The sequence below is a fragment of the Callospermophilus lateralis genome, chromosome 10, assembly GCF_048772815.1.
Source record: "Callospermophilus lateralis isolate mCalLat2 chromosome 10, mCalLat2.hap1, whole genome shotgun sequence".
NCBI classification, from domain to species: domain Eukaryota; kingdom Metazoa; phylum Chordata; class Mammalia; order Rodentia; family Sciuridae; genus Callospermophilus; species Callospermophilus lateralis.
Window position 1 is genome coordinate 3,726,369 of NC_135314.1, and position 8,775 is coordinate 3,735,143.

An 8,775-nucleotide genomic window follows, 5' to 3' on the forward strand; every position below is an offset into this window, starting at 1 on the left:
TCTGTCTAAGTGAAAGAGAGAGCTGTCCAGACCGTGCGGTTGGGGGGCCTCCAGAGAAACGCAGCACCTGTGCCTACGCCTAGCCCTGTCTATGCATGTGCAGGAAGCACACAGAGATGCTCCTGGACTGGCAGTGGGGTGCCCCCATGGCAGGTCCCCGACCTGCCCACCACCTGGCTTGGCCTTGCCTGCCTTCAATGTGCTCAGAACACTTTTGTGCCTACAGCTGGCCACCATCACGTGACCCAGAGCCTGTTTCTAATAAAGCATTGAATACCCTGTGGACTACATTGAACCCTGAGAAGGGAACAACAGATGGTGCACAGTTTACCTTCCCACTGGAGGCTGAGGCAGGAGGATCCCAAGTTCAAAGCCAGCCTCAGCAATGGCTAGGTGCTAAGTAACTCAGTGAGACCCTGTCTCTAAATAAAACACAAAATAGGGCTGGGGATGGGGCTCAGTGGTCGAGTGCCCTGAGTTCAATGCCTGGTACCCCCGCCCCCAGAAAAAAGAAAAACTAAGTGGGACCATCCTAGGTCACTAATGTTTATACCTAGAACCATTGCCAAAAGCTCCATCCGTCCTTGTTCCTGATGCCAATCCAGTAATGAGGACACAGTTTTGAGAAACAGGGAAAAGAAGTGTTTTGCTTTGCTGCCAAGTTCTTCTTTCAGAAGGGCCGGTTCTTTCTCCCCTCTGTCCAGCTCCTCCCTGGACTCCTGACCCAGGGCTGGGATTCTGCCCCTCAGCAGGAGCAGGGGGGCTGTTAAAGAGGTGATTCAAAGGCTGCCTTCCATGCCTCTATAAATCTCTTGCCTTTTACTAAAGATTTCCGTGGAGATGATCATTTCCGAGATCTTCTGTGCCATCCCCAAAGTCAGGATTACTTTGTTCCTATGGAGGGTGTGGGCTCAGGGACAGATAACCCTGCCTAGGAGGGGGAGGAAAGGTGATCCTGTTTCCCCTGAGATTAGGGAGGGGGAGATTAGGGAGGAGCAGGGAGAGAGGAGGAGAAAGAAACAGGTCCATTTTAAAAACCAGTTGCAGTGGCTGAGCAGCAAGGGCCAAGTCCAAGCCTAAAGTGGACCCTGTTACAGAGGGACGTGTAGAGTGGACCCTGTTACAGAAGGACCTGTAGCCAGAGATTCTGGGAAGCCCTGGAAGCTGGGAGGGGCAAGGAGAATCCCCGACAAGTCTCTGAGGGCAAGTCTCTGAGGGCGTCGGACCCTGCAGACGCTGGACTTGGGACTTCCTGGGGCGCTGTGGGAGAGCGCATTTCTGTTGTTGAGCCAAGGTTTGTGGTGCTAAGAAGGCGCGTTGGTGGTGGAGAGCTGTGCCAAGGGACCAGGACCTTCCCTGTGTCCAAACGCAAGACCTGAGCCAAGGCCTTCACCCCAGACCCTGGTCAAGTCCAGCAATGTTATTCACAGGAGCAAAGGGGGCAACCCCGACCTCCAGGGGCAGTGAGTGGACAAGGAGATCAGGGTGGAGCTGCCCGCTGCAGCGGGTCAGTCAGCTTGCGGGGGCTGTGGGTAACACGTGTGTCACCCGGCTGGGCCACAGGGCGCTTAGTCAAGCACAACGCTGGGCGTGTCTTTGACAGTAACACCCAGATCACCAGACTGAGTAAAGTGGTTCCCACGCGGGGAGGGGGGCGGCGGGCGGTGGAAGGCCGAATGGACGGCAGCTTCCTCTCCAGGTGGACTCTCCAGGGTCCCACGGCTGGTCTTCACACTAAAACAGCAGCAGCCTCTGAGGTCAGACCTCTGTGCCTTTGTTCTGCAGGGCTCAGTGCCGACCCCTGCAGCTCCTGGCTCTCCTCCGTTACCTCCATTACCATGTGAGTCAGTTCTGAGACAGGGTCCACTTTATGTTCTGACTTGGCCCTTGCTGCTCTGCCACTGCAACTGGTTTTTAAATGAACCTGTTTCTTTTCCTCTCTCCCTGCTCCTCCCTAACCTCCCCCTCCCTAATCTCAGGGTTAATGGGGTCACCTTCTTCCCATCCTAGGCAGGGTTATCTGTCCCTGAGCCCATCCCCTCCATAGGAACAAAGTAATCCACATTTGGTGGATGGACCAGAAGATCTCAGAAATGTCTATCTCCAAATTAACAAGTGAATCACCCTCCAATGGAGAGCACCGAGAGCACGTGGAATGTAGCCTTTGAGTCACCTCTTTAACAGCCCCCTGCTCCTGCTGAAGGGCAGATTCATAGCCTCTGGGATAGGAGTCTCCCTGTTTCTCCTTTGCTAGCAAAACAATAAACCTCTTCTTCCTTTTCCTTAAACCCGTGTCCTCTGGATTGGGTTGGCACTGGGGACAAGGACTGAACTTGAAGCAACACTCAGGTAGTTCAGGTGGCCTCTCCCTGAGTCGGGCATCTTCTGCCCTCTGTGTGGGCTGTGCCCAAATCTCCCCTTTGATCAGGGCACCAGCTGCAGTGGATAGGGGCCACGGACTCCAGTGTGGTCTCATCTGAAGTCCATCACCTTCACATACCCTGTTTCCAATAAGGGTGACCTGAGGAACTGGGGTTAGGATTTCAGCTCTTTTGGGGAACACCATTTGACCCATAACGGGGTCTTGCCAGCTCCCCTTGGCCACCCAGCCCTAAGTTCCCCCAACCACTTGGGGACACAGGTGTCTCCCACTTTTTGGCTGCCCACTGAGACGGTCATTATCCTCTTTCCTCTCCTCTGATCCCTGCAGAACTGTCTGGTGGCTGGATCGTCAAGAACCTGCAAACCCCAGCCAAGACCCCCAGCCCCTGCCGCCTCAAGCAGTCCCTTGCCGATGTTGATGCTCCCCCAAGCTGTGCGTGAGAGACAGAGGGATCACAGCTCTGCCCTGTGTGAGCACCTTCTCCGTGGGCCCCGGAGTGAGCCTGAGCCGAGGGCTGAGCCGTCCAGCACTGCCCGTGTGCTGACTCTGTGCTCTGGGCCCCGGAGCTGCGGCTCTGTTCCTCTCTCTCCTCAGTGTGCCTGGATCATCCTCAGAGCTGCTGCGTGCCCCGACAGGGCCTGGACCACTGTCCCCAGCGGGCACTTAACCTGGTCAGGCCGCCTTTCCACATCTACTGGCAATAAACCAGGGGCTGCAGGTCACTTTCTGGTTCCCTGGCCCCTGCGTGGTTGGGCTCTGCGGACCTGCTCTTTGTGGCCAGCAGGGCCTCGGGAACCTCCTGGAGTGGGTGTCCAGCTGCCCATAGGCACTGCTTGGCTGGTGGGCCTCACCCCTTGGCCACAGAGCATCTGTCCTCACAAGATCAGCTCCCTATTCCGACCCAGAGTGACAGCCTCATCTGGCTTGGGCACAGGGTCGAGGACCAGCCTGTGGGAAGTCCTAGGCTTCTCAGGACAGACGTGGCCTGGGAGGGAAGCTGGGCCCTTTTCAAGCCTGGGGGGGGGGCGGGGGGGGGTTCTGCGACATCTTCAAGGACCAGGCCTGGGCTTGGCCTGTTTGTCCTCAGAGAGACACGGGCAGGTCACGGTTTGCTAAGTGCCTTGTGGTGCCAAGGGCAGGTGGCATGTGTCTGTGTCCAGCCCGCCTCTGCTGAGAGAAGGTGTCAGGGGGAACCATTCTCCAGAGTGTGTAATGGTCCCCCAGTGGGTATTTTGGGGACTAATTGACCTGCTATTTGCAAGCTTCTTTGCGAGGAGCAGGGAGGGAGAAGGTGGGGGTGTTTTAAGTGCATGAAGTATTGACTCAGTTAATTAACTCAGCATGAACTGTGATCACAGCTCCCAGACCTGGCTGTGGTACTTGGTACTCGGTACTCGGTACTCGTGCAGCACCAAGAACTCAGGTGAGGACAGCAGGATATTTTAAATTTTGGCATGAACCTTGAAGTCTGTCTAAAACCATGTGAACTGCGGGCTTGAAGGAACTCACACTTTCAACGTTAGATTGCACTACATTCCTTTTGATGATATCATATCTTTGCAAAGTTGGATTTCTGGAGATTGCTGTGATAAAACCCAGCCAGTGAGCCACTAGTGTGGGGTGGGAAGCCAGCACAGAGGCTGCAGAGTGATTCCCACAATTGAGAAAATTGTGCAGTGCCAAACATGTAAACCATCCCATAAGCATTTGAGTGTGATAGTTTTCCTTCAGCTTATGCGTGCCATTTTTTAAAGCTACTAAGTTATAGAGATATAATCTTTTTAATTGAGGAAGGTTCACTTACTATAAAATCAACCATTTAAAAATGTACAATTCGGGCTGGGATTGTGGCTCAGTGGTAGAGCACTTACCTAGCACAGGCGGGACCTGGGTTCGATCCTCAGCACCACATAAAAATAAAGGCATTGTGTTGTGCCCATCTATATCTAAAATATATATATATGATTCTGTTTTTTAAAAAAAATTAAAATGTACAATTTGTTGAGTGTTTTCACTACTCCCAAAACATTGTCTTCAACCTAAAAGGGAACCCCACACCCATTAAGAAGTCACCCCACTCCCTGCCCACTGGCCCCTGGACAGCCCCCAGCAGGCTTTCTGACTCCGTGACTCACTGTTCTGGAGAGTTCATGTAAAGGGTCACATGATGCGTGCTCTCTGGCCCCGACTTCTGTGACTTCCCAGTTTTTTCCAGGTCTGTCCCTTGGCCGTGTCAGAGCTCCCCCCTGCTGGAGTGATTGATGGCAGACCCCGGCCTGTGGGGCCACACATCCATCAGGGAAATCCGGCGGTCCTGCTGCCTGCTATGGTGAAAGAGGCTCCTATGAACTTGGTTATTGTTGGAATAGCAGTTTTCTATTATTTTGGTCATATACCTAAGAGCAGAATTGCTGGATCATATCATGATTCTATGTTTGATTTTTTTTGAGGAGGAGGAATTGCGAGACTATGCAGACTATTTCCTCCCCCACTTTTTTTTTTTTTTTTTTTTTTTGCAGTGCTGCAGTGCTGGGGATGGAACCGGGGGCCTCAGACATGCCAGGAAAGTGCTCTACCACTGAGCCAGACCCCAGCCCTCTCATAAGTCTTTAAAAAATTGTTTGGTCATAACAACTTGATGACCAGCCTATGCAAATGTTCCCGTGGGCACTTCTTTTGGCTGAAGAATGCTTTAACAAGATGTTGGGGCATTAGGGGTGCAGCGTACAGCGCAGGCTTGGGGACCTCTGGTTTTTGGAGCCCCCGGCAGTGTCTCCAGGCACTAGGGGATGCTCTGGAGGTGACCCATGCAGGACTGCCTGCCCTGGAGGGACCAGGTGGAGGAGCCCAGGTGCCAAGGGCTTTAGGGTGACAGCAATGAGGTACCGACCCTGAACACTGTGTGGCTCCCAGGAAGAGTGGCATCTGTTTAATGAGGTCACCTGGGAAGGCCTCTGTCATAAAGTGGCCGGAAACAGGAAGAGGGGAAGCCAGAGGGGAGGCAGATCAAAGCTTAGGGACCCAGGAAGAGGGGACACAGTGCAGAAGGTCTGAGAAGAAGGCACTAGGTTATTGAAGAACAGAAAGAAGGCCAGGTGGCTGGACCTGGGGGCAGAGAGAGCCAGGGGACTAGCAGGGGCCAGGCAGGGGCACAGTGTCCACGTGCTTCTGTTAGTAGGGAGAAGAGGCTGCCCCCGCCCCAACCTAGGTGGAGGAGCCAGGGATTAATCAGTCCATCCTCCAGTAAACGCAGTGACACAGCAAGACACATGCCTGTGACGTGATAGCAGGAGCGTGATGAAGCCTGGGGTTCAGAGACACCTGAGACTGGCCGAGTGGGAGGAAACCAGGCATCACTCCAAGCGAGAAGAGAGGAGAGAGTTCTGAAGCAGACCGGACAGCCTGTGCAAATGTCCTGCTGGGCCTAGTGAGGGAGCAGGAGGGAGCAATGGGGGGTGGGGTGGCTGGAGGACCGAGAGCAGCAGAGACCACTGACCGAAGCCCTTCCCAGTCTAAAAACAGAGGAAGGAGGGTGCAGAGGAGATGCAGAAGGTGGTTAGAACATTCCTATGTCCAAAGAATGGACCAGGCAGAGGCCACCATGGTCTGTCATGAGCACATGGGAGAGACTGTGCCTGCCCAGAGGCATCAGGAAGGACCACAGGCTGACATTAAGGGCCTGGGGAGCGTACAAACTGAGGTCTCTGTGCCACAGCCGGGGGTGGGGGGGGGTCAAGGGCAGCAGAGTGCTAAATCTAGCTAAGGAAGCAGCAGGCTAAGTACCTCCCTCCCCTACCTTGACAGCTGGTGGGCACATCCTTAGAGCCCAGGGTCTCAAACTCCTCTTGCTGCTTTTTCTTCCCGCCTCTCCCTCTACCTCTGTCCAACCCAGGGGGCTGCCAGCCCTGCACGGACATCCTTAGGACATATGCTCAGGACATGCCTCTGCAAACAGCTTCCCCTTGGCGTTGGCTCAGGGCTGGGGGCTCACTCCAGCAGTGTGGTCATGCTGTGTTGGCAGAGGCAGGAAATGGGCTCAGGGACTTTGGGCAGGTACCAGAGCTTCCTTTGGAGAGGTGTCTGTGGCCCACTCACTCCTGGCCTTGTGCAGATGGAGGGTGCAAGGGGAACCTCTCATGGAGGGCACAGGCCTTAGCATGTGAGCTGGGGGCCACTCGGCTCTGGGAGGAGGTACTGCAGCTGTGGGCTGCATCTTGTGGGTCCTCCACAGGCTGGTGGAGTGGGTGGGGGAGGTAGGGGGCAGCTACTGGGTTCCGACCTTCAGACCAAAGGCGGCTCATTCCCAGAGATGGGGATTCTGGTTGGAACCAGGTTGGGGTGAAATCAGACTATGTCAGTGTTGCCCAGGTGCCTTTGAGACATCCTAGAGTGAATGCAGGGTTGGATTTGGAGGGTGATGCTCAGAGAAGTCTGAACTGGCCAGAGACCCCAGAGGTCTTTATTGAACAGATGAGAGCTTAGGGTGGGGCCTGGACAAGAGGGAGGTGGGGGGGTGTTTGCTGGATTGAGGCTTTCAAGAGCACCACAGAGGAAGGAGGTGCAGAGGAGACGCAGAAGGTGGGCTGGCTACAATTACAGGAACCTCTCAGCCCTGCTCAGTGCCCTCCACAGTCCACCACCTTCCCCCATGCTGGGTGCCCGCCCCTCCGTGCGACTCACTCCCGTGCATGGAATGAGTGAATGGGCCTCCAGAAGACCGTGGGAAAGACAGCCAGGAGCTGCTGGGCCAAAGGGGAGGTGTCTCGGAAAGGGGAGTGTTTATGTAAACAGAAGTCATTTGCTTGAGAAAGAGCTACAAGTTGGGAGTCTGTGGGGGAGGGGGCTTCCCTTCTCCCCCCCTTCCCCAGCATGGGGCCTAGAAACCACGTTCTGACGCCTCTCCCAAATCGCACTTCCTTGGAATTAGGCAAAAACTCTGCAGTGAACAAGTCATGTGTTTAGAAATAACACTCAGAACATGCAGGGGATTCTCAAAAACAGCCGTGCAAGTTGTGGCAGGAATTGCAGGTAAGGGGAGGGAGGCAGACAGGAGGCCGCGGCTTGGAGGTCCCCAGGCCAGCTCGGCGCCACTCCAGGCTCCACCCTCCTGCGGGCAGGGCCAGGCAGGCACCCCGGGGTGCTGCTTCCTGCTGTGGCTGGGAGAATGTAGCCAGCACCTGCGTGCTCCTGGAGTCCTCGACGATGCCTGTGATTGCTCCAGAGAACGTGAGGAGGACAAAGAATGAAATAACTCGGTTTAGAACCGCGTGGGGCAGACGGACACCAGTAGGAAATGGCCATCACTATTTGTCCAGAAGTTGGTACCACTGCACACATTATCCATCTCATGGAGCCACGGCCCTCCTGAAGCAGGTGCCACTATCCTGCAATCAGGGATGGGCATGCTCATTGGCAGGCAGGACCCCATCCCAGGCAGGATGACTGTAGAATCCTCTACTCCTGCACTTTCCACCTGCGAGGTCCCTGCAGCTGGATGCTCTCGGCCCTTCCCAGGTGCAGGTCCTTTGCCTGCCTGGCTGCATCCAGGTGTAGAGATAAATGGGCCCAAGGAGAAGGGTGCATCCAGAAGACCTGGGTGGGTCACCTTCTCAGATGTGCCCTCAGGGGGTCTGTTGTAGGAGGAAACTGACTTTGGAATTCTTAAAGAAAAAGAAAAGGCAAAGGAGAAGTCTAGAAAGGGGGCGGTTGCCAGCCCTGCTCCCTGCTCCCTGGCAGTGTCCTTTCCTCTGGCCAGGGAGCAGCCTCTCCTCTCCTGAAACCTTCACCTCCTGCACATGGGACCACATCTGGGCTGAGTGACTTCTTCCTGACCACACTGAGCAGGTGACCATGCAGCTCATTACTGTTATTCTACTAATCTGAAGTCCCAGATGCCAAACCTGCACTGTTGTTACTCCTTATTTTTCTCCAATTGGCCCACTTTTCTTTTGACTTTCAACGTAGTGACACTTTACTTTTGTGCTTAGAAATATCAACTGCATCTGCCAGTGACCACTGCCCATTTATATAAGTAGGAAGTGCCTAGAGAATCCAGAATTTACCTTCGCAATCCCTTTTAGGGATTAGCAAACTGCCTCTCAGAGAGGGTCAGGCAGAGCGAGGTGTGTGGAGCAGCAGGGGTTGGAGCTAGTCAGCTGTGAGAGCCTGCCTGCTGTGCCAGCCGCTGTTTTGGTCTTCCTAGGCTCTGGTTCCAGGGCCCCGGAGCCCCATGCTGAGCCTGCAGCACGCACTCCATAAATATTTGTCAAGTGAAGCACACAGATGATTAAATAAATGAAATTGGAGTGTTTTATTACTTGCCGGCTGTGGGCTGTTAGTCACCTACAGCTGCTGGGCTGGCGCAGGCGAGACTGGAAGTTTGAGAGAGAAAG